At 36.5% G+C, this 25,695-nt stretch overlaps 1 protein-coding gene and 1 non-coding gene across 3 annotated transcripts in view; both read left to right on the top strand.

Moving 5' to 3' along the window:
* The window catches only part of LOC120316518 (homeobox protein Meis1), a 142,026-nt gene that overhangs the window by 91,974 nt on the left and 24,357 nt on the right, over positions 1–25,695 (top strand). The window lies entirely within an intron of this gene.
* LOC120316520 lies at positions 6,550–6,656 on the top strand. The gene has a single exon (XR_005558993.1). It is a non-coding gene; the product is annotated as a U6 spliceosomal RNA (small nuclear RNA).

The raw sequence follows: 25,695 nt of genomic DNA, 5'->3' as shown, positions 1-25,695 counted from the left end.
TGTCTATTCCACCTTTTTCTAGCTTACCTGTTTCTAGCTTACCAAGGAGTAGGTTGTGGTCTACCTTATCAAATGCCTTACTGAAGTCTAAGTATACTACATCCACAGTATTTTGCTCGTCTATTAGTTTAGTCACTTTATCAAAAAATGAAATAAGATTGGTTTGGCATGATCTGTTTTTGACAAACCCGTGCTGGCTACTAGTTATAATTTTGCTTGCTTCTAGTTGTTCGCAGATGTGTTTTTTGATTATCTTTTCCAGGATCTTCCCAGGTATTGATATTAGACTAATTGGTCTGTAATTTCCTGGGTCTGTTTTTTCCCCCTTTCTTGAAGATGGGAACCACATCAGCCCTTTTCCAATCCTCAGGTATTTCCCCAGTGCTCCAGGATTTTTTAAAGGTATGGTGCAATGGTTCTGAGATAATATCTGCCAGCTCCTTCAGAACTCTGGGATGTAATCTGTCAGGTCCCAGTGATTTATATTCATCAAGGTCAGATAGCAGTTCTCTTACCATTTTCTTGCTTATTTTAATTTTTGTTTCTAGTTTGTCTTTTGCAGTGGTTTTTTTTTGGGGGGGGGTATGTTGGGCTATGGTTTCTTTTTGTGTGAAGACTGATGCAAAGTATGAGTTAAGCAGTTCTGCTTTCTCTCTGTTGTCTGTTATTTCCTTGCCATCTTTTCTCTTTAGTGGGCCTACAGTTTCCTTGATTTTTTTCTTGTTACTAATTTATTGGAAGAAACTTTTTTTATTATCCTTGATTTCTGTTCCAAGTCTTTGTTCATTCTGAGCCTTTGCTTTCCTGACTTCATCTTTGTATGTTCTGGCTGTCTGCTGATAATCGGCCTTAGTTATGTGACCCTCTTTCCATTTTTTGTATTTATCTTTTTTTTCTTTCAGTTTGTCAGGGAGATCTTCGTGCAGCCATGCTGGTTTCTTCTTGAATTGTTTTTCTTTTTCAGTGGTATTGTTCTGGATTAGGCTTTTATGATTGCATCTTTGAGAGTTTCTCATGCTTCTTAGGTTGTTTTCCGCTTTACGATTTTCATCGATGGGATCTTTCCTAGGTTCTTTCTGAGTTTGTTAAAGTCAGCTCTTTTGAAGTTTAAGACCCTGGTTGGATTGTTTTCTGTTGCTAGTGTTTGCATTATATTAAATTCCAGTATGATGTGGTAACTTTCGCCCAAGGTTCTGGCAACTTCAACTCCCTCTATCACTTCTTCTCTATTAGTAAGAATTAAGTCCAAGTCCAGTATGGCTTTATGTCTAATTCCCTCCTCCATCTTTTGGATGACAAAGTTGTCAGCTAGATTGGTTAGGAATCTGTTTGATCTCCCACTCACTGCAGAGTTTGCCTCCCAGTTGATATCTGGATAATTGAAGTCACCCATTACTATTGTGGTATGCTTCCTACATACATTTGTTAGCTGGTTGGCAAAGAGTTCACCTGATTGGTTAGGTGGTGTATAATATACACTTATGGTAATGTCACTTTTTTTCTCTTTTATGTTGAACCATATGCATTCTGGAGAGATTCTATCTTTGATCATGTGCATTTCTGTGGATATGTAGTGTTCTGTTACATATAGTGCAAATCCCCCTCCTCTTTTTGTAGACCTGTTTCTTTTGAACAATTTGTATCCATCCATCAGTCCATTCCATTCATGGGTTTGTCCCACCAGGTTTCTGTAATACTAACAATGTCATACCCTCCCTCGTGTACTATTGCTTCTAGTTCGCCCTGTTTGTTCCCCAAGCTTTGAACATTTGTATGTAAGCATTTAAGACTTTTATACCTATTATTTTGTTTTAATTTATTTACATATATCAACTGTCAGTGTTTCATCTTTCTAGGTAATTGAGGAAATCTACAAAAAGCTGAACAAATGGGACATGTTCTGTTCTCTGAAAATATTTTGTGTATTATTTCCATTTATATTCTAACCCATGACAGCAAAATTTTCAAGAGTAATTTACAAAACAAATAAAGCAATAGACCCAAAGCAATACAAAACAACAAACAAAATTTAGACTCTGACTTCCTTGCGGTATTGTTGATTGTTTGTTACTTCCATTAAATTTCATTTCAAGGTGATTATTTAAAGCCAGATCTTTAAAATGAATGATAAAGCTTATAATGATTTTAGCATTTTTTGTTTAACCCATAACATATTGTAGCCATTGTAGAAAAATGAATTGCCAGCCTGGTTTAAAACCTCATCTATCTTGCCCTCTAGATGCCCTCTGAATAGGGAACTCCAAAGAGATTATACTGTTGATGAGATAGCTTTGTCCCCCACCCTCCCCACCCCTGCCGGTCTGATTTCAGGAAAACAGAGCATTTTCTGAGGATCTTTGTGTACATGGAGCCTGATAAGGGCAAAAGTGCCTCCTTAGTTAACCAGCTATTTAAGATTAAGAAAAATACATTGAATTGTGCCCTGAAATGATTTGATGACTTGTGCTGCTTTATTAGAACCAGAAGAATATTTCATCTTGTAATAAAGAAGATAGGCAAATTGTATACTAATTAAATAATTCAGACTGTATCTTAAAGAATATTTTATAGTACAGCTGGAATTTACCAAAGCACTATCTTAGGAATGTGGTACATACTGTGGTGATCTGAAACAAGGTGATATAATATCTCATGCATATTAACTTTGTTTAGCTAATGTATAGGGCAGCTTAGTTACTGGAAGGAAAGCTATTACTTTAAGATAATTCTGTCAAAAAAGAAGAACGGAAAAAAAGAGAAGAGAATAGACATAGTCAAAATATAGTGCCATATCTGTTAGAATCTCTCCAGCCGAGGTGGCGCAGCAGTTAGAGTGCAGTACTGCAGGCCACTTTAGCTGACTGTGTTCAGCAGGTCAGAGGTTCAAATCTCACCAGCTCAAGGTTGACTCAGCCTTCCATCCTTCCGGGGTAGGTAAAATGAGGACCCAGATTGTTAGGGGCAATGTAAATATATATATATATATATATATATATATATATATATATATATATATATATACACACACACATTGCTTACTGGTGTACACCGCTTAGAGAGTGCTTGCACTTAAAGCGGTATATAAGTCTCATAAATAAATAAATAAATAAAACAGAACAGGCCTCAAAGAAAAAAAGTTGTTTGAACTGATATCAAGTGTAAAATAAGGCTTCTCATTAATAAACTAATTGATTGCCATCTGCATACCAACCATACTCGTACACAAAACAAAAACATGTATCTATATTCCTATCCTTCCTTTTAACAGAAGTGAGACAAGAAAATGAAGACACAGGAAGAGGAAAAAGTGGGAAGGGAAGTGAGGGAAACAAAGATTAATACAGATAATGCAAAGAGAAAGGAAATCAAAGAGAGAGAAGAAACACTTTAGGTATTACAAAAAGAATTAAATTTCAGCAAGTAAGCAGCCTTCCAAGCAATGGTTAATTCAGGGGAATTCACATTTTTTAACAACGTCTGCATTCCCCCCATTCACTAGTTTCCAAAAGCATTTTTTTCTCACTGTATGTAAGATGAGCTCCTCCCCACAATCACAGGCAATTAGTGCGGGGAGAGACTACACCTGAATAATCTATGGTAAATCTGAGAGGTAGGTAGGTAGAGAGGTAGATAGGTAGCTTAAAAAAACTATGTTGAGTAATACTGTTAATAAACCTTACAATATTTGACAACTCTGTGCCATCTTGAGCTACATATTGAAATAGGTTTTTAAAGTACTTCATAAGAAATCATACTGAAGCAAAAAGTACCAACAAAAACTCAAAAGGAAATGTAACTGTCTGCACTAGAATACTTTGCCATTAAATCTGTTTCAGATTATAATTGTAATTTGGAACAAGCCAAAATACAAAACTACTTTCTTGACTTGGTCTCAGTGGGACCACATAGACTGCATTTTATGAACTGTAATTGGAAACATGTGATTGGCTCCAAAAGATTCTTTACCCACAAAAGGAGTCCTGTGACTCCAATCCAATATTTCATAAATAACAATCCAGATGCCTTATACGCTAGCCTTGCATTGAGGCCACTAAAGTTAATTGTGCATGCAAACTAGCTTCCAAAAATAGCAATAGCATTTAAACATATCTACCACCCTATAGTGCTTTATAGCACTCTCTAAGCCAGGGGTGCCAAACTGGCGGCCTGCAGGCCAGATGCATCATACACAGGCCACTCCCAATCTGGCTCTTCAAAGGCAAAAAATGTCGCGATACATCATGTGATGCGATCATGTTTGACGCCAGTGTGCTCTAAGCGGTTTAAAGAGTCAGCATATTTTCCCCAACAATTTGAGTCCTCATTTTACTGACCTCAGAAGGATGGAAGGCTGAGTCAACCTTGAGCAGGTCAGGATTGAACTCCTGGCTCTGGGCAGAGTTAACCTGCAATGCTGCATTCTAACCGTTTTGCCAACAGGGCTCCTTAAGGTAATTCTGATTTTCAGAAAGTTTAACTTTGTAAGTAAACTGAGTTGGAGTAATGCAGGGAGCTGCTGAAGATTATATAATAATGTTTTCCTGCACTTAACCTGTGAATTATGTGCTTTAGTATTGCTAATAATTTTCTAAGGGTTCATTTTTTTAATTGTGGACTTTGAAGCCATTGTGCTCCTTGTAGATGTGAGTCACACCCATCTTATAAAATTTATATCTGCTACATAATTATCTTTGCTTATTTTAAACAGAGCAATACCTCTTGAGTTTCCATGCTTCAAAGAAGGAAACTTTTTCACAGGATAATTATAAGTCATACAGGTGCATTTGTTCTGTCATCTTCCATACCTGGCTAATAAACCATTAAGCCATAGTCTGGGTCTCCAGTGTAATGTGGGCAGGGTCAAGGTACCTGATAATACCTCCCTTAGGGCCCTCAGACTCCACACTTCATTTGATTTTAATTTATTTTGTTTTATTAAGCTTCTTTTAATTAAAAAAAATGAAATGGGAAGCTAGGTGTTATATAGGAAGCTATCATATTTATTTCTAAGATTGCCTTAGGGTCATAATTAAACACTGGGGTGTTCTTTGAAATTAAAAATAGTGAATGGTTGCTGTTCGGGAAAAAGAAGGTAAACAGATATAGAGAGAATCTGGGGGCAAGGGACTAGCAGTGGCAGCAAACATCCTTACCAATTTATTTTATGTAAAGGTTGCTTTGTGACTGACCACACCCTCCAGGACAGCCATTTTGTGTGAGTTCCCATGATATATTTTTACAATTCAAATGTGCTTACCAGCCCCAAAAGTTTAGGATTTTTTGAGCTTAGGAAAAAAAATGTATTTTTGAAATAATAAACTCCTAGAAACTAATTTATTTAAAGAAAATTTGGATAACTCCTACAGGAAGTTATAATGAACAAGGTTATTTACGAAAGAAACAATTTTCTAAGTAATATAGTAGCTGGCTTGGGGTACGAGAATAAGTAATAATAATAAGCAGTGATTAATTATAGTAGATAGTTTTCAACTATCTGTTTTCCTTTGAATTTTAAGGAGTTGAAATCAGACTATTATACATCCAGTCAGGGCTAAGGTAATATAATTTGCTGTAATCCAATTATATCTACTACCTTTAAAACACATATCTTGCAAACTATTTGCAGAACTGGTATCATACATAGATGTTGTTTTTGAAACAGACAGTTATATATATAGTTTGGTTAGATTTTTATCTTGTTTTTTCTCCAGGATTCCACAATATATATATAACCTTTCTTCCTCTGTTGCCCCCCCCCCCAAAAAGTGACTGCCGAACTGGATGAAAGTGACTGTCCCAAAATCAGCTGCTGAGTTACCATACTTGGACTTGAACCTATGTATCCCCAATTATAGCCCAATACATCACTTACTTTGGTTCTTTGAAATTGTTCATTTTCTGATTTACAGTACATAGTATTGTAAATCATTAGCCCATGAATGTTTATTGTTAATATACATGTTGCATATGAATACTGTAATTTAAAAAATATATTTTTGCAATTTAAAATAACCTTACTTTGCTAAATCTAGATATTTAACTGTTTCTAGAATTTGCAATAATTTAAATATTATTTATAGTTTGTGATACAATAGGTTGGGGTCTAGACTCTAATGTTTAATGGTAATGAACATGAATTGAAATCAAGTTAGGATGGTATAATTTCCTACCGTGTTCACAAACATTTTTTGTTCTAGTATGGGCCTCTGCTTTAAGGATTCTTGAGGATTTACATTTGTTACTACGTATAATTAGTGGCATCTATAGGATCCAATGCTTTTGTCAGCATTTCCCAAGCAACATCAAGATCCATCTCTTTCATATGCACATTTGTTATCACATGTAGGCAACATTGCCTTTATCATTTACTTGCCCCTCCCCACAATTTCTCACAACATCTCTGCTTATATTTACATTGACCAAATTTTAATATATACTTTTGGGGACTAAGACTCAAAGTGCCATATCTTTTTGTTCGAGATTTTGTAGTTCTCCAGATTTCAAAATACCTGCTTAAGGATAGAATTTATATAAAGTTACATTTTGGTTGTGCTCACTTCAGCAGCATATATGCTAAAATTGGAACAATACAGAGAAGATTAGCATGGCCCCTACGAAAGAATGACACACAAATGTGTGAAGAGTTCTATATGGGGGGGCTCAATGGCTCAGCTGTTAAAGATACTGAGCTTGTCAACTGGAGAGCTGACGGTCTGGGTTCGAGATCCAAGCACCACACAACAGTGTTAGCTCCTGTTCCTTGGCCCATCTCCTGCCCACCTAGTAGTTCTAAAGCATGCAAATCCATGTAGGTTAATAGGTACCACTTTGTTGGGAAAGTCATAACATTTCATGCGCCCTTAGCATATAGCCATGCTGGCCACATGAGCACGGAAAATGTTTTCAAAGAACACTGGCTCCTTCAGCCAAGAAATGGAGATGAGCACCGCCCCCCCTAAAGTCAGACACAACTGGTCAGGGACATCTTTACGTTTTGGTTAAGAAAAAGTTATTTAAATTAGAAATGTTCATTAATTAAAACAAAACCAAGTTGGTGAAGAAAAGAGATAGGATGAAGAGACTAATTGCATGTGAAAGTGATTTGAACCAAAAATAGATTTTGTCTATCCTTATTCTGAAATACAGAGATGGAAATGGTTGAGTGAATAGGACCAGAGGTAAAGAGCCCAGCACTATTCCCTGATGAATAACAATGAGACCTGTCCAGTCTAGGCTTTAATATGCTAGGAATAGAAAGTGGGAAGTAAGCGAAGATATAGTAGCAATAGATAGCTGAAGCAGTGATGTGGTACTTCTCTATATGGTGAATTAAAAGTATGTGCTATGATATATTTTTTAAATAAAATATAGGTGATAGTTTGTGACTGAGAAATACTGAAATGATTGTGCAAGTTTCTAGTCCAAAATTATTAATTACTGAGTGAATTCAAAATAGTTAAGCATTAATAAATTGTCCCATATATTTCCTGATAAAGTATCATTTCCTTCTCATTTATATTAAGAAATATGACTTCTAGGGGGAAAAAAATCAAACCTAAGCATTTCTTTCTTTCTTTCTCTGTCTTCCCCCCCACATATTAATGCAACATAATCATCGTTTATCCCTTCTTCCAACAACTTTTCATAAAACAACTCTTCCAACAACTCTTCATAAAAATAGGCACTCCTTTTTGTCTTGCATAGGCAAGTTCCAAACATGCTCCTGCCTCTCAGTTTGTTTGTGCAAAGACTTATCAGAGTTTAACCCAGCAGCCCATTTTCATCACCAAAGTTAGGTTTTAGAGCACTGAGTAAAATGCCTCTGAGGAATGCACAAAAGGCATTTCTATCACCACAGAGTCTCCCGTCTCTACTTCTCCATAAACTCCAAATTCAAGCACAGGTTACATTTATCATTATATTCATAACTGTCTTTCTTGTGATGGCTGAACTCATAATTTTCACTCTTCATCTTTCAATACCTCAACCAATCTTACAAAGTCTTAAAAGTCAGTATCTTCCTAGAATAATGCCACTAGTGATAATGTTGCAATGCCAACTGGACTTGGTGCGGCTGCCATTTATTAATTCCATTCCTCCTATGGGTAAAATTATTCCATTAAATACCTGAAAATGATGGGAGTTTAGCTACCAAGTAGGCCTTCATTGGACAGATGCCATTTTAGATGTTCCAAATATGTTCTCTAAGATGTGAGCTCCCTTTTAAGTCAACCCAAATTGGTTTTTTTTTCTCTCTCACTGAAAAAAGAAGTTTTCATAACAGAATGAATCAAACATTTGTTCTAATATAAACTTTTCTCTGCACATATTTGAGGGGTGATGATGAGTCAAGACATATCAGAGTAAGAGAGCCATTAAACAGAAAAGCCTGGAGAAATGGTAAAGGTCCCTCATTTGGATGTGTTCCAACTAAATCTAGATAACTGATAGCTAATAGGGTTGCTTTCATTCGTGAGTATAATGCTGGACATGTTTTGGGCAGCTTCTTTGAATAGTTCATTCTTGTTTTGCAGTCACATTACTAACAATGGATCTAATCTGCATTTAACATTATGAATTTTGAAAGGACGTTTCCAAATATGTGATGGGAAGTATGGAATCAGAACTTATATTTAATTGAACTTACCATAAATGCCGGCGTATAAGACGACTTCCGCGAGCGCTGAAATCGGCGCCAAAGACGGGGGTCGTCTTATACGCCAAGTCGTCTTATACGTCGGAAATACTGGTAGTTTCTGGCATATAAGACGACGTTCTAGGAATGCGGCCCGGCTATAAAGACGGGGGTCGTCTTATACGCCGGGTCGCCTAATATGCCGGCATATACGGTACCATTATTCTAGTGTTAGTAAAATATTTTATTTACAGTTATGTGCTAAAATCATAATTTCTGACATCACCATGAGGTAAAGCACAGAAAGAACACAAATTCTTACATATAATATTGGGTTAGTTTCTTTCTGTCCCCGCTCCTATGGCTTTAGCAAATGTAGTGTAAAAAGGAAAAACCATAGTGGTGAGAAAATCAAACTCTCAATTAACCTGAGAAAGTTAGTGTTAAATCTTTGATCAAGTAAGTATGGCAGATGTTTGAAGCAAAAGAGAAACTTGCAAAATGCATCTACCTGAAGTGAAAGTTAAGAATTTTCAGAATTTTTTAAAAAAATGATCTATAATTTCTGTATGTGTTCTATGTCTGTGAGGAAAAAAAATACTTCTTGATGTTGTAGGTCAAGATTTGGTGGCATTCCTAGCTTTTGCTGTCTTCCGTGAAACTGTACAGGACAGGCTATAGTTTTTTATAGATAATCTTTGCATCATATTGACATCTCTGTTAATGTTTGTTTTCCCACATATCCCATTTTAAAATATACTCATCCCCATCCCAGTAGTAGTAAACTATTTTTCAGATATAAAAACCTATTTGTGATATTGGGTTTGATTCTTCAATTCCCAGAGTTTTCAGGACATAGTATATTTAAGTATGTACTTAGTCATATACATTTCAGATACCGGGAGCTGGATTTCAGACATATGTTAGAAAATGTGTACAGAGTATATATGCAGTTATCCTCTGTTTTCAAGGTAGAATAAAATATTTGTAGTTACATCCATGCAAGAGAGCTCATTCAACCTTAGAGTGCTATTAAATCACAAATATGAGGTGGGATCATTTTGTAAGCAGGCAATAATAAAGAGTTTTAAGATTTGTGGGAATAATATGTAATTTTACTTATGTTTTCATAAATATGAGACGTACCATTTTGGGGGATAAACGATTACACTGCTTACAACAAAATGGTACCACATTGGCTTTTAAATTATTCCACCTGTCTGTGAATAGGATTTTTAATGTGGGAATGTACAAACAGCTGCTGCTAATGTTTTCCCTCTGCAGAGAACTGGGGCAGAGCTTTTGCTGCTGATAGGAAATGGTTGCGGTACAGAAGAACAATATCACTTTTAAAACAACTGTATTGAGTCCTGAGTTTGACTGGTTATCAAAATGTCATTTAAGTTGTAAACGTAATGTAAAAAACAACATAACCCTTAGGTCTTTACTGCTGCTTTTAAGCTGAAATTCTGTCCTACTAATAGAGAAAGAAATGAGGGTTCCATCCAGAGCAATTATTGATTCCTCATGCAAACTTCACTCATCTTAGGGAAAAGAAAATGTATGTGTGAAGAATTGAAAGTATGTGTGACTATTAAATGTTTTATTTATTTTATTGCTTTTTAAAATGACAAAAAACCCCACAAAAATAAAAATACAATAAAGGAAAAAGAGACACATGAGTGGAAAAAGGGAAAAAAAGATATGTATAACTATTACACAATATGGCATGATGGTTACTTAACCTATTGTAGTGTTATAATTGATCCTTTCTACTACACACTTCAGAGGCTTGAAGTCTATCCAAATCATAATCAATGTGGCTTGGTTTTTATAGGACACAATTGGGCTTTAATTGACATTTGCTCACCACAACAATATCATATGTTTGGATTTATTAGCATTAGTACAACACATTATGAACTGAAGGTTTATAATCTTCCTAGACTATTAACAAAACCACTTCGATTTTGGCCTGTATAAAATGTACATTTGTGTGGTTGATATAATGTTACATTGCTGGCAGAGCTTAGGAAAGGTCCTTTTGTTTGTTTTTCTAGAGTTTGCTAGTTGTAATTCTGAAAATGCATTAGGACTTCAAAAGGGCTAAGGGATATTGCACTGCAATTAAAAATGCAGCTTGCCAACAAGCTATTTTCCTACAGTGGTATGAATATGAGATCTGCTCGCCTGGCTCATTTACAAGCCTTCATTTTGACTTCTTTCACACAACTGGTGTTTTTGTGTTTAATTTAACAAGAAATGAGTAGTAAATGAAAGCTGCTGCCTGAAATCCCACTGTGAGTGTGTTTTGCACTTGGCTCCCCAGCGAAAAGGCAATTTGTGAAATTATGTGATAGAGTAATTAGATGAAGCCTGGGCTTTTGATTGTTGCCATGCATATGTAGTGGAGGTTTGCTAGAACAGGGATGGTGTGGAATAGGGGGGAAAAAACCCTCAGATGATTATTCTTGAAAAGTTGGCTCAAGGCTTCATGGTTTATTTGTAAACAGAATATTTAGTGACAATCTAAGAAGCAGTAGTAATCATCTCCTCATAAAGGAACTGCAGTAGAGCTCTGCCTGTTTAGAGAGGGCTCATATAGCATTTAAGCTAGGAGGCAGATTCCATGTTAATATAATTAGGACCTAATTTACACACTTTGCACAGAGATTTATAAAGTCTAGATATTATTTTCTATTTTAAAGCACATTAGGTATACTTCAGTGCAGCAATTCACTGAATAGAACAGGTGTGAGTCATCTTCCAGACATCTCCCTTCCCCCATTCTGCCTTTTGCATCATAAATACAGAAGCATCTTTAAGCATTTATACCAAAAGAGGAGAGGCACCGGTGGGTTGGGGTGGAGAATGAATAGAAAGAATGTCTGCAAATGAGGCAGTAATGGACAGTTGCCCTTTATGTACTGATGGATTTCTCAATGGTTAAGTAAATTAAAGCAAATGCTAGAAAAATCAATAGGCTTGCAGAGTCTTGGTTGTGCCTCATAGACTTCAGGACAGAATGACAGATGTAGTGCATATGACCCATTTAAGTATTAATGCTTGGGAAATTGCTTCTGCGTGCAGGGTTATAGGCCTAGAAATATTGTTAGATTAAATTACAGACAATAATATTTTTAAGGATATGTGCGATTTATATGTTTCAGTTTAGCTGTTCTTATGTGTCACATTTGTCCTGGAAGATTAGTTGCTTAGTTGTGTCTGTGGAACAGTAAATCAAATTTTAAAATGATCATGCAGTGAACTGTTTTCAAATAAAGCTGTATTTAGAAGGCACATGTGTTACACAATCAAGCATGCAGAGAATGTGTTAAAGCAACGTTATAGGAAATTATGTTTCAACACAGTAAACATCATATACTAATCCTGTTTTGTGATGTTAGTGCAAATCTAAGGAAGACATTGTGGTCTGTGTAGATTTTAAAGCAATTCATAATGATTTAATGGGGAAAAATATACACCTGAGGAAACACTTGGTAAAACTTGAATATCTATTTCCTGGTCCTTTGAAAGTTTTTGATGCTCACTAATGCTTGATAAGCATGCCTAGAGTTTATCATCATTGCATAGGCTGATCACAGAAAAAAATCTTTATCTATTTGTAGCAATTCTTTGAAGGAGATGCCCAGTGCAAGAAGTGAAATTCTCCAGCATGATGGATGGAGAATCCACCAATGGGTTGACTCTGTCCTCCTGCCCAATCAGATTAAGTCAGTCAAAGTTGTCACGCCCGTCCTGGTCTGGGACCTCCCAGTCTCGACTTAGTCTGTTCGCTCAGTGACAGTTTTGACTCCCAAATTCTTTCTCTGGCAGGTTTGACTTAGGTGACATTTTTCCCTTTCCTTAACCCATTGGTGAATTTTCCTTGTTTCAGGAGCTTCAGAGACTACACAGACTCTGAAAGCCTCTTGTCAGCAGAGACTTCAAGCCCCTGTTGTATGAGGACTCTGGGCTCAGAGGGCGTCAGTTTGGGGCTGCTAGGCTGTCAGTCTCTCGATCAGGCTCTTTTCTGCTCTATCGGCACAGCTATTTGAGGCAAAACCCTAAATCAACAGATGCCCAGCTGTTGCTCTATCGCATCTTGATTGGACCCAATTAGAGCATTTTTCAAGGACTGGATTTTTCCTGTCACCTCGCAATCCCCGCTGTAGAACTGTAGAACATGGGTTCTCAGCAACACTTAGAAGAACTGCAAAATGAGAAAACACATGGGTAACTGGGCAAGTTGTTCCATTACAGTTAAATCTATTCATATTCATTCATTCATTCTCTCTCCCCCTCTCCCTCTCCTTTGAATTAATCTTATCTTCTGGCAACTACACTGACAGGTACATACCGTTTTCTGGCAATAATTTCAGAAGTGTTTTACCTTTGCCTTCTTTATGGGGCTGTGAAACAGTGATTGGCTCACAGTCACTCAGCAGGCTTTGCAGAGACCAGAGTCTTCCAGTTGCTATCATGGTGTGCTTAACCGCTCTACTAAATTGATTCTCTATTTCTGTTTGAAGGCAGTATTTATTTCTAAATATTCATCTGTTCCCATATAGAAAATTTTATAGTATATCTATATCCTGTTGTTTCCTCTGTTTTCTTCAACATTTCATTTACTTGTAGGCTTCATTGTGAATGAGTAATTGTGATAAAGAAATAAATAATTAGTCCCCTCTCTGCTTCAAATAAATAAATTCATGTAGAAAACTTGCATATTTCTGTAGAAAGGGGTGTCTATAGTTTTTCTCCATGACAGCTGATCTTCTTTGTACAGTATTTATTTTGTGTTGTTTGGGCATTTCCCCTACCCCCAACTTAGACTAGGTTCATTTTGCCACCTCAGTTTCTGTTTGTGCTTCAAAGTTGGCTCCAAAGGCTTTGACTGCACAGTAGAGGAGGCAAATGGCCAAGGGAAGTCATTTTATGTCAACTACTTTGAAGTAATATTAACATCCTGCTGATGGTAACAGAATTGAGGACCAGCCACATGCTGATCAGGCAACTTCTTCGTGACACTTGAAGAGTATTAAGAGACTGTGTCAAGACACAGCCACCTCCTTTCACAAGTGACAAAGAACTATTGCTGTCTATCTTCTCTATTCGAGCTCTATTCACACGCAAATTCACCATCCGAGTGAAAAATCACACTTTCAAAGGAGGGTATGTGTATGGCATTATTGAAATATGGTAGAAATTCTTCCCTTGATACTAGATGAAATTAGATTGTAACATTTGTTGCATTTATATGTATATGTTAAGGTATCAGTTAAAAGTAATTGGGAGGAATCAAGTTTGGATGAAGTGAAGAAAATACATGTGCAATAATTAATTTGACAGTAAATAGAAAGAACAGTACTGGCTAAGCTTTTGGAACTAATTCAGAATATGTGAGACAGCTAGTAAGAAGATGTAATTGTATATATTACACAATGGTATGTATAACAACCACATTCCAATGACAACAACATACCAATAACACAGTGGTATGGTATAAGATTTGTTTTTAGATTCAGCACAGATTTCTGTGATTTATTATCCAGAGTTTTAAGCCTATATACATTTATGTGGTGGTAAATTCCACTGAATTCATTCAGGATTACTTCTGAGTAGATATGCATTAAATTACATTTTTAGATTTCTAAGTCCTGAGAAAGGAAATTCAATGCTCTCAAGTGAACAGGATTTGATGAGAACAAGAATTTTAAAAATGTTTATAGTTTATAGTACTCCTGATTTAATATTGAATTGTGTGTGAGTGTATACACAGACACACACACTGATACATTCACTTAATTCAAACAGGATAAATAAGAACGATTTTACTTAGTAGGTCAGCCTTATTTTACTTGTGCGTGTTTATTTATGTCCATAGGTATGTATACCTCTGTATGTGTGAGTCTCTCTGTGTGTATGTTATATGTGTGAGATATGTATGAGTGAAATATGAAAGGTGAGTAGTGCAAAATGAAGCATGTATCACTTAAAATTTGGTATTGGCACTCTGTTATCTTTTCAACTGCCCCTTCCCTTTTTAAAGGATTTACTATATATACCTAATTATGCAAATGTTATCTTTTATATTGTTACCCAATCTTGATAATAGCAGCAACAATAACAATAACAAAGAGAATTGGGTCATTCCTTATTCATGCACACACTGATATAAAATAATTGCCTTAAGCAACTGTATTTTTCAACTGGTGACTTTTGCACAATGCAGAAAGCATGGGCTATTATTTGGAAGCCCATTGAGAATATATTTGGGTGTTCAGGATGGATGAGAGAATTGTCCTAAAGACTTACAGGCCTGGATTGTGTAATGTGAATATGAGTGATGACAGAATGCTGTCATTTACCCACATGAAGTTTCATTGCTATGGTGACAATATGCTGTAATGAAAGTTATCATTTAAGATTCAGACAGTACTCAGTGTGGTGACTATAGTCTTCAGTTTCCTGTGCTGCAGAAGATAGTACTCAGTGTCAGAACAACACCAAAGTATCTAATGACATGAAATGGGGGACAATTGACTTCTGGTTAGCAGCTTTGCATTTGTCGAAAAGCTACTAATATGCCTCAGACTTTTTAGGTTTTGCTGGTTGCTGATTAAATAAATAAAAGGTGAACAAACATTATGTGTGTATATGTTTCTGGTTAGCTGATTAGTAAAGAACTAGTCAGGTTTCAGCAAATGAGCAAATACATTAATCAATGTTTAATTGACAACTGTACTCTTAAAATGCATATGTTTGTAGGAGTCTCTCAGACTGGGTCATTTGTTTTTAGCCAGACCATTAAGGATCAAAGGTCACTGGGCATTCAGAAGCCATTAGCCAGTTGTTGTTTTCTGCTGGGCCCCCATATTGTCAACTCTCTAATCACCCTGGGCATTTTGCCAGTAAAAAGGTGGGGAGCCCAAGATTTAGATTGTGAATGGTTCTAGCACATTTTTCTGAGTTGGAATAAATATACAACTTATTTTTTTTAAGTACAAGGCATGTTCTTTTTCAGTCAATCAAATTATACAAAATTGCCAGGTTTACAAAATAGGTTTAGAAAGTAGATACCAGCTTTATAATGCTGTATGACTTGCCTTTGCCCTGCTGTTTGAAATCTGCAATTTCATAGGGTCTTGTTTTGTTGACACACAAATGGCACTCACATGGAACGGTTGTTGTTTGCATTTTCTCTAATTTTGGACATTATATTTTTTTTTCTTGTAAAATTGATTGGTATTATTTCTCTGTGCTGGTAAAGAACATTTAGCCATAATAGGCTTGTGTTCTTAGAAACAAAGATAAATGATTTTAGCTGCTGAGTCAATCCACTCAGTTTACATCCCTCACAGTGAAAACATCATCAATTACTGGGTTGACAGGAGCCTGAGACTCAGTGTAAGTTGCTCCTTAGGGTATTCGTATTGGACCAAAATCCATTGGCACTCAGCAGCATTCATCACTTCCACCTATACAAAATGATTGGGTAAACGGCAAGGTAAATTATCAGAGGAAAAGAAGGAAACATTGATTTTGAATAAATTCAGATAACTAACTTTGGCCTTGAATAAGAGAAAGAAGAAAAAGCATTCATAATGCTGCTGCTTAGAAACTTTTCTTGCCATTTAGCAGAGAGTAACCCAATACCCTAACAAGCTCCTTTTTAAGATGCCATGAATTTTTTTCGGGAGAGCATAATTTGTCAGTTAATCTGTCAGGTTTTGTTACAAATCTAAAAATGTGCCCTCAAGTTAATTAGTCAGCAAATTATTATATTTTTAGAACACTTTCAAATGCACAAATACGCAACTGACTCGAGAGAAGGAAATAAGGATGCCGACTTTATTTGTTAGGGAATTCATTTTTCCATATACCCATTTATTGAATTAATTGATCATTTAAACCCAGTACAGATCATTTTGATTTTGGAACATTGTTCTATCTCTTGGCCTTCTGTATTCTATATAAATAGACTGTAGTTGTAGACAGTTGCATTTAAGTCTCTTTTTGCATTTGAAATCTTACATGTCATAATCACATAAACTAGTGAGATTTACTTAATTACATGTTATATATTTATTTGCAACAAGGTTGCAAGAAAAGTATGAGTATTTTTTGTAATGTATGGATTTTAATCACTTGCCAATGACTCTTGAATATGTTTGTGTATGTGTGCATGCACACCCCTTTGAGTTAGTTTTGACTCAGGGATCTAACTGTCTGGACAAGACCCTGCAGTTTTCTTGCCAAGATTTCAGAAGTGATATTGCCATTGTGTCCTTTCTAGGGATGAGACATAGTGATTGGTTCAAGGTCACCCAGCTGATTTAATGACTGAGGCAGAACTAGAACTCACCATCTTCTAGCTTCTGTTCTGGTGCCTTAAACATTATACCAAACTGGCTCTGAGATTTGAATATAGACCTATGTAATTAAATATGGCCTTGCAGTTAAACAAAAAAGATAGTTACAATCATTGGATGATGATTCTAAGTGTTGTCTCCTCTTAGCTCCTCTTCTGTGTGCTCAGATGTATCTGAGCAGATTTGAGAAAAATATGGGGATGGGTGGGTTGCAAGGTGGAGAAAAATGTGTTTTAAGTTAAATAATTTAAAATATTTTAAGATTAGCAAATTATAAAACATGCAGTGCATTTCTCAGATTATACTTTCAAATTGGATGTTTTTTGAAAACCACAACAGAGCGTTCTTTAAAATAAAGTTATAGTATTCTGTTCAGCCAGATTGCTTTATATTTATTGGCCAAAGGGAGCTGATCATGACACAACAGTGAAAGGAAAACCGCTGTTATCACTTTAGATTAATATTGACATATTAGATGACCATTGGGTCATCCTGTGAGAGATACTTCCTTACCTAAACAGAGAAGCAGAATGACCACTGGCAGGTAAAAAAGAAGTGGGAGCAGGAGTGCCTTTCAGCTTCCTGCCAGCTTCCCCATTGACTTTGCTGATGGGAAGCTGGCAGGGAATGTTGAAAATCATAATCATGTGACCATGGCTGATCAAGCTGGTGCTGCAAGGTCAACAATTTTCCCAATACAATTGATCTGAATAACCTTGGAATTTCAATCCCACCAGAACCATGGATTTTAGATACATTCTTTAGGTTATCCCATTTGCCATACCTTGGTTTAAAAATTGATGTCCTATGACAAAGTTCCCCAACCTTTCCAGTTTTATGGACTAGCGGGGAGGAAGAAAGGGGATGGTTCCACACGAGCGGCTGGCAAGTGTTTGCACACATAGCTCCATTTGTGTGAGTGGCATGCATGTGCACCCACCACTCATGCAAATTGAAGCACGCATGCACACACTCTCCTACTGCTCACTCAAGGGGGGATATACGTGCTCGCCTGCCGTTTCTGTGGCCCATTTCTGCTCTCGGATCACTAGTGGATGTGGCCCAGAGGTTGGGGACCCCTGTCTTATGATGCACTTTTTTGACCAATTGAAGGTTACAAATAGACAGGAGAGTTTTAGTAATATATAGATACTCATTTTAGACAGAAAATAAGCAATTAACTGTAAAATAGGAGATACTACATAGCATTCCATATAAAAGATCATTTTGCCTAGTTGTGAGCCTTAATGTGTGTGTGTCCTTTCTGAGATAGCAATTATATAGTAGTAAATTGGGATGTGAAAGCCCTTAAGGTCTTGCAAGCATCTATTTAAAATTAAATCTAAAGTTGCCTCATTCCATACAGTAAAGCAGTGTCACCATTACATTGGAAAGCATAAAAAGAATTCTTTCTTTCTTTCTTTCTTTCACCTTGTGTTTGTTTTTATGTTTCCTATAAAACTTTAAATAAAAATTATATATAAAAACCTTGTTATATTGGAAAGCCAGCTTCATAGTGTCTGGTTCCTGACTACTGCTTCCTTATTTGATTTATTATCTGCCAGGTGCTCAATTACACAATGCATAAGGGGGAGGGTTATTTCTAGGACAGATAATTGAATGTTAATATGCACTGACATAGTTATAAGAATGATGGCCAGTGATCTTGCCTATTCTGATTGGCTGCAGATGAAGAGTATAGTTGTCACCTCAGACTTGGAGCCTCCTTGCAGTAGAGCCAAATGAAACTATTGGAACTATGGAACTATCTTCAGCTGCTCTTCTATGAAATATTTTTCATGCTCAGGCTTCTAGGAATAAAAAAAGGAAATTACAAAACTGTTCATTTTAATCCTTTATACTGGTCCAATAGATGAAGATCCCTTTCAGCACTTTGGGTACCTAGGTTGAAACTACTCTAAGAAACCTTTTCAGTTGAACTATTTTCCCCCCTCAAATTATATTGTTGGTATGGTAAAATATCTAACATGCAAAGCAGGCTTGTATTCTGAGTTACGCATTCCTTCAGTTGTCAATTAGCTGTCTGGGGGCACTTTATAGTTCACAACACAACTCTAGATACTTTTCATGGCCTTGTACCTTGAAATTAAACTTAACAATTTTTTTTTGCATGACGCATAAAATACAGTAAAAGAAACCACTAGATGATTTCATCAGGCTTCCACCATTATGTTTGCTATAGGTGTATACTTCAGAAAAATGAGAACCAGATTGGGGGCAATTATCAAAGCCTCTGGCAATTCTCAATATTACATTCTTAAAACAGGGATAAACAGGACATTGGTAATTGCAGAGGTATAAGTTTGCATTTTGCCCTGTATAAAATTGTTTATAAATGGGACCCCTGAGAACATCCATTATCACATTTTGGTTAATGTCATAGCTTTAAAAAGAAAAAAATATCCCAGTAATGCTGCGGTTATGCTCTTGTTTCTCCTTTATTATTAAAGCAAGTAGCAATGAAAAGAGAGACAGAGCATGTCTGCAACCAATGATCAACTTCTTTATCACATCCTCAAAACAATAGAATTTCATTTTTTTTCATTAATATAACAATGTGAGAAACAAGATTTAATAATTTTCTTTATCTTTAGGACTTCTTAGCAGAGACCCACCCTTTGAACTATAATTGTAAAAAAAAATGAGATGCTATCTACAAAAACAAGACCTTCTTTCACCTAGCATGTACCTAACAGATTAAGTGATCATGTGTTTTTTACCTCTATGCATTTTTAATGTCCATCACAACATAAATGTGCTGAAAGCTATATTAAATCTAAATGCTTTTCCTTAAAATCCATTGATTTGCCTTTTTTCTTTTTCGATGAAGTGGTACTTGCAGAAGATTATAAGCCTTTGTTCGTTTACTGGGAGGCATTTGGGAAAGAGGATAGGCTTTTTGTCTTTTTCTTGTAGATTCTCCAGTTACCTTCCAAATGGTTAAAATGAATGCCCATGTATGTATGAGGTTTCTTTTGTGTTTAAAAGAGGAAAAAAACAACCCCAAATGAGATGATTATCAGTGAATTACTAGATCACGCCCTAGAAATGTTTCACTTTACGTGTATATGCCTCACATACCTCAAGGTTTCTTGTTGAGTACTAGCTTCCACAGGGCTGTTTGATATGCATAAACATATATGTGTATGTTTGTTGGTTGAGATATGATCAGTCCAAGCCAAATAGCTGAGAGCAAGATGCTATGAATAGTTCCAGTGTAGCATTCCAAGAGAATGAGGCAGAGGGGCCTGGTCTTTTGAACTTCACAGAGGATGTTTGTTTTCATTGCCTTCAACCAGAGATGGAGGAGCTCCTAAAGGACTGGTATCCTGGAAATCCTATTTAGTTTAAGCCTTTTACATAGCTACACTCTCATTCCAAATGCCCTGCCTGGTAAAGGAATACCCATTGACATCAACAGAATGTTTTGTATTTATTTAGAAATTAGACTCTCACACAACAGAGATTAACATATTTACTTGGGATTTACTGTTGTGTTAGAAAGTTGAGGGTTGCAGATTTAGAGTTATGTCTACCATATACATAGGAAAACACAGCTAAGAATAAATTTGCTTACACTTTAATACAACCTTTACTCTATTATCTCCTGCCACTTTAATTCAGTGGATATACTCAATAGATCAACAGAGACAGCCAGTACTGATGACATTCTTACCAAGTAGTAAATTTGATTTGGAAAATACAGGATAACATTTTCCCCTTCATATTCTTTAGCATATAGAGAATGAGATCTTAACCCAAGTAGTTCCCCACTTTTATAAACTGAAAAATTAGTCATTTCCCCAAGCTATTCTTGCCTGTCTATTGTGGGGAGGGTGTAAAGCTTTAGACACTCTCTCCAAAAGGTGGGGTATATAGAACAGTTCTCTATATCACCATAAAGCCATTGCATCATTTCGTGGGATCCTGTGGCAACATTGCTGGCAGGAGCTATATTCACACTTTCAATGGATGTGGAAGATTGAAGCTGAAGCATTGCACAGCACTACTATGATATTATTCATGGGGCAATCCATTTTAAAAAAAGCAAATAAAAGAAGAAAAGTAAGAGGAAAAGCAACTAGAGCAGGAGTCAGAAGTTTCTGTTTTCCCCAGGTCTTGAGGGTTATCTTCTTCTGCATAATTTTGCAATATGTTGACTTTGAGCAGTCTTGGTACTTGAATGCACATCCACTGATATCTGCATAGGACAAAGTCCCTCTTCCTTCTCCATGGCAACTTGGCTTGAGAAAATAATGTCATATTGAAAGTGATAGATTATCCATCCATCCCCATCCATCCATCCATCTTATGTAGCCATCTCTCTTAATAAATGTGACTCTGTAATTATCTCTTGCCAGTTAGGGTCGAGGAACAGAATCTGTGGTCTAATTTTGGCAAATTACAGTATGCAGATTTGTGGATAAAGTTGTCTTTTAAGAAATAGGTTGTCTTCTGTATTTTTTCTCCATGATTTTCCATTCTGAAAAAATTAAAATGTATGCACTTTTCAGGAGAAGTGTATCATTTCTTAAAATAAGGGGAACATTTATTTGAGGTCATGTACTGTATATACTTATACACACAAATATATAACTTACTTATTGCAGGTGTAAAACACTGAAAGGAGGGCATGGAGGAGGCAAATGTAATGCTATAAACTTACTCCAACTTGTATTAATAGGAGGAACTAAATGTAACTTTGTAATGATCAGTTTAAAAAAGGAATGCATAACCTGAAGCCTCCAGAGTATAGCCAGAGGCTGTTTTGTTTAATTGTAATTTATGATGTTATGGGGAAAATATCAGATAGCCATAATATAATTTATAATAAAATAAGCATAAATTACACTTAATTATTGTTTTGGCTCCATCATTTCTTTCTTTATTGGGGTTCTAGCCACTTCTTGAAAGTGAACATTGTAAAGACAGCTAAAAGCAGTGTTTAACCCTTGGAGGGAATAAATAATAATAATATGTAACATCACAGCAAACACAACTATTATGCCTAATATACCGTATATTCCGGTGTATAAGATGACTTTCGCAAGGGTTAAAATCGGCGCCGAAGTCAGGGGTCGTCTTATACGCCGGAAATACTGGTAGTTTCCGACGTATAAGACGACTTTCTAGGCATGCGACTCGGCGCCGAAGGAAGGGGTCGTCTTATACGCCGGGTCACCTTATACGCCGGCATATACGGTATACAGTTTTAAATAAAAATACATGTGCACTCACAAGTGTGTGCATATGTCTCTCATTGATTTTGACTTTATATATAAAAGGGCATGCAGCTAACAGCGTCATACACTAAAAGGCAACACTTTTTTTTAAAAAAATGGATCATTCTTCTTAAGAAAATAATCCCTAGGAAATAGGGAGTTAGAGAAAGAAAAACATTTTGTTGTCCGCTTTGAAGTTCATTGTCAGTATGAATAAATGCACACAGATTAATTTGTAGGAATGGAGTAACCATTTGTTTCCTTAAACAAAGACACACTGCAGCAAAGAAAGTATAGAGCAGAAGTAGGCATTTGGGCTGGGGGGGGGCTGGTCAGCACATTTGGAATTTTGAGTGTATGTCATTGATACTCGTAACAAAATGGTTGCCATGGTAGAGTTAGCCTATTAACAAAACGGCTGCCCTGATGGCTATGGCCAGTGAAAAAAACTATTCATTCACTAGGAAGCATAGAGAGGAAACTGTTCCTGCCACACTGTCCAGGTCTACGGTCTTTCTTTACTCCCTTCCCTACCTCTGTTGCCTTTTTTGGGTAGATGGACATACCTCCAGACAAAATGCTGGACTGCAGTTATTTAATATTTTTATTTAATATATTTATTTTCCATAAAATAAAAATAAGGACATTCTTGAAAATAAAACATTATGTTAGAAACTGTCATTTGGTTTTAGCACATGCCACCTTTAATTTCTTCCTAATTATAGAATCATAGAAGTGGAAATAACTACAAGGATCATCTGGTCCACTCCTTTGCAACGTGCAGGAAAACCAATGAAACATGTATCTATTGAGTCTCTTCTTAAAACCCCCCAGAAATTGGGAACTCACAGCTTTTGCAACAAGGCTGTTTCAGTCTTCCACTTTTGTACAAATCTTGTCATTAAGAAGCTTATCCTCATACTTATAATCTAGGTAGTTATTGGTAATAAAGTAATGGATATATCTAACCATTATTTCCAGTCCTACTTCTGTGACCATGTTAGACCATCTTCCTTTGGCTTCTTTTCTGTAGACTGAACATCCCAAGTGCTTTTAGCCTATCTTCATGTCTTCATGTCCCTGTATTATTCTCTTTCATTTTTTAAAAAAATAAATGTATAGATGGAATACAAGTCTGGAAGTTGCCAAGGCAGCGCATTTTGGGGGTGTCAGGCATCATGTTATTTTTGTGTAACTTAAGCAAGGGTCCCCAATCCCCAGTCTGCAGACTGGTACTGGTCCGAGGCTGGTTGGGAACTGGGCCAAACTGCGAGCAGGCGAGCGGGCAAAGCTCCATTTGCATGCGCAAAACCATTCCTTCTCCTTCTGCCCAGGCTGCTGCTGCTAGTCTGCAGAACCAGAAAGTTTGGGTCCATTGACTTAAAGAAAATGATCTCCATAAGGAGGAAAAGAATTAATCATTAACTAGTCATTAGCTGCAGTCACAGTACTATATCTGCTTCAGCATGAATATGGTAGCTGTCATACTGCTACCATTGAAAAGAAAAAATCCATTTCCTGTAGTTCTATTCATCTGCCTGTTCTTTAAGTCTCATAATTTTATTCCCACGTCCATAGTATTAATTCCATAGCCTTGACACATACATGGAATAAAGCTAGGAGCCAGTGCAGTTCATAGGACACAGGTGTTACATGGGCATAATGAGGCATTTCCGAAACTGCCCTCACTATTGCTTCTGGACCAGTTAAAGCTTCCAGATGGTCTTTAAATGCATTCCTGTATGAAGCAGATTGCAATATTTGAGACATGAGTGACTGAAAGACCTCCAAATCCAGGAACTGGTCAACTGGTATATCAGATAGAGCTATGTAAAGGCCTTCTGGTTACAGCTGCCACTTGCTCAATAAGCAGGAGCTATAAGTCCATGAACATCCCCAGATTGGGCACAACTCTTGAATGGGGAAGTGCAACCCTATCCAAGGCCAAAGATAGAATATTCCAGGAATCATGTGGCCCTAATACCCATAGCCACTTGGTGGCACTGAGTTGGAGATAGTTCGTCATCACACTTACCCACACACCTCCTAGATAGGATCTAAGAGCTTCCTTTTGCTGGGTTCAAAAGATATAATTTGTCTACTGATGATACTGAACTCCAAACCAGTTGATAATCTCACCAGTACTTTTATGTAGATGTTGAATTGGGGGGCAGAAAGATTTGAGCCCTGTGTCATTCCACTAGGAGGATCCTAGGGAGTAACCTCACTCCCCAATCAATGCCAACTGGACCTGACCTGAAGAAAGGAACAGAACCATTGTAAAATAGTGCCCCCCCCATTTCTTACCCCTAGAACCAGTGGTGCGATTCAGCCCGTTTGCACCACTTCGACAGAACCGGTAGCTAATTTTTTTTTTGCCCAGGCCCAGAATGGACTTCGGGAAGCAGCATCCACACAGAGAACCGGTTGTTCACATATTTGAATCCCACCACTGCCTAAAACCAGTCCAGAAAGATACTGTGGTTGATGACATCAAAAGCCACCTAGAAATCAAGTGCCATAAAAATGGATCCAACGTTTCAATCCTAGCTCTGCCACAGGTCATGTACAAATATGACTAGGGCTATTAAAAAAACAATAAGAGTTTAATTGTATGTATTCCCTTGAATTGAAATTGAAAAGGATGATATATATACCTGTGGATGGTAACTTCTTGCATTACACAAAAGTGTTATAATTTTTAGAAAAGATACCTTGTATCTTCTAAATGAAAAGTGGTATACTGTAGATTGGGTCTGGCTTAGTTCCAAGCTGAATTTTGTCAGACTGATTCCGTAAGAAACAATAGATCTCTCTAAAGTTACTTGAGATGAATTAGGACTTATGTGTGAGTCAGCACTTCTGAATGCTGCACAAACTAGGTTACAGTACTGTGTCTGTCAAAATTGCTATTTCCAGTTTTTTTTTTTTCTTCTTATATGAAACATGAAGAAGAGGCAAGAGGGAGTCAAATGAGTAACAGATCTGTACTGGAAGCTTATACAGACCATCTCCAAATTAAAGGATTTATCCATATAGAAGAGACAACCATGCCTGCAAATGTCATATAATTTAGTCCTAAGTGTGCAAACACATATTTAAAAAAAAAAAAAAAAATCAGAAGAGCTCCCAAACTCTGCACAACTTTTGAAAGCCAAACTTTGACATTTCATGAGTCAGAGTTCAGAGTTGTTTTCCAGAGTGAGATGGGTGGCGTATGAATTTAATAATAAATAAATAAATCTTGCTAAAAAGTCAGATAGCCTGGATTTTGGATGGAATCTTATGGTAATAACTCATCTTTATAAGACTGCTGAATATTACTTTATTCTAATTGCATCTTCATACTTTAGTTATTTCTGTGTTATTAAACATCATAAATTTTCCATAAAATTCAGAAGATACGGTCTATAAATTTGGGGATCCTTTTTATCCTTTTCTC

The sequence above is a fragment of the Crotalus tigris genome, unplaced genomic scaffold (genome assembly GCF_016545835.1).
Source record: "Crotalus tigris isolate CLP2741 ecotype Arizona unplaced genomic scaffold, ASM1654583v1 scf7180000019386.494713, whole genome shotgun sequence".
NCBI classification, from domain to species: domain Eukaryota; kingdom Metazoa; phylum Chordata; class Lepidosauria; order Squamata; family Viperidae; genus Crotalus; species Crotalus tigris.
The sequence above is the reverse complement of the archived record's forward strand: the minus strand, read 5'-3'. Positions and strand labels throughout refer to the sequence as shown.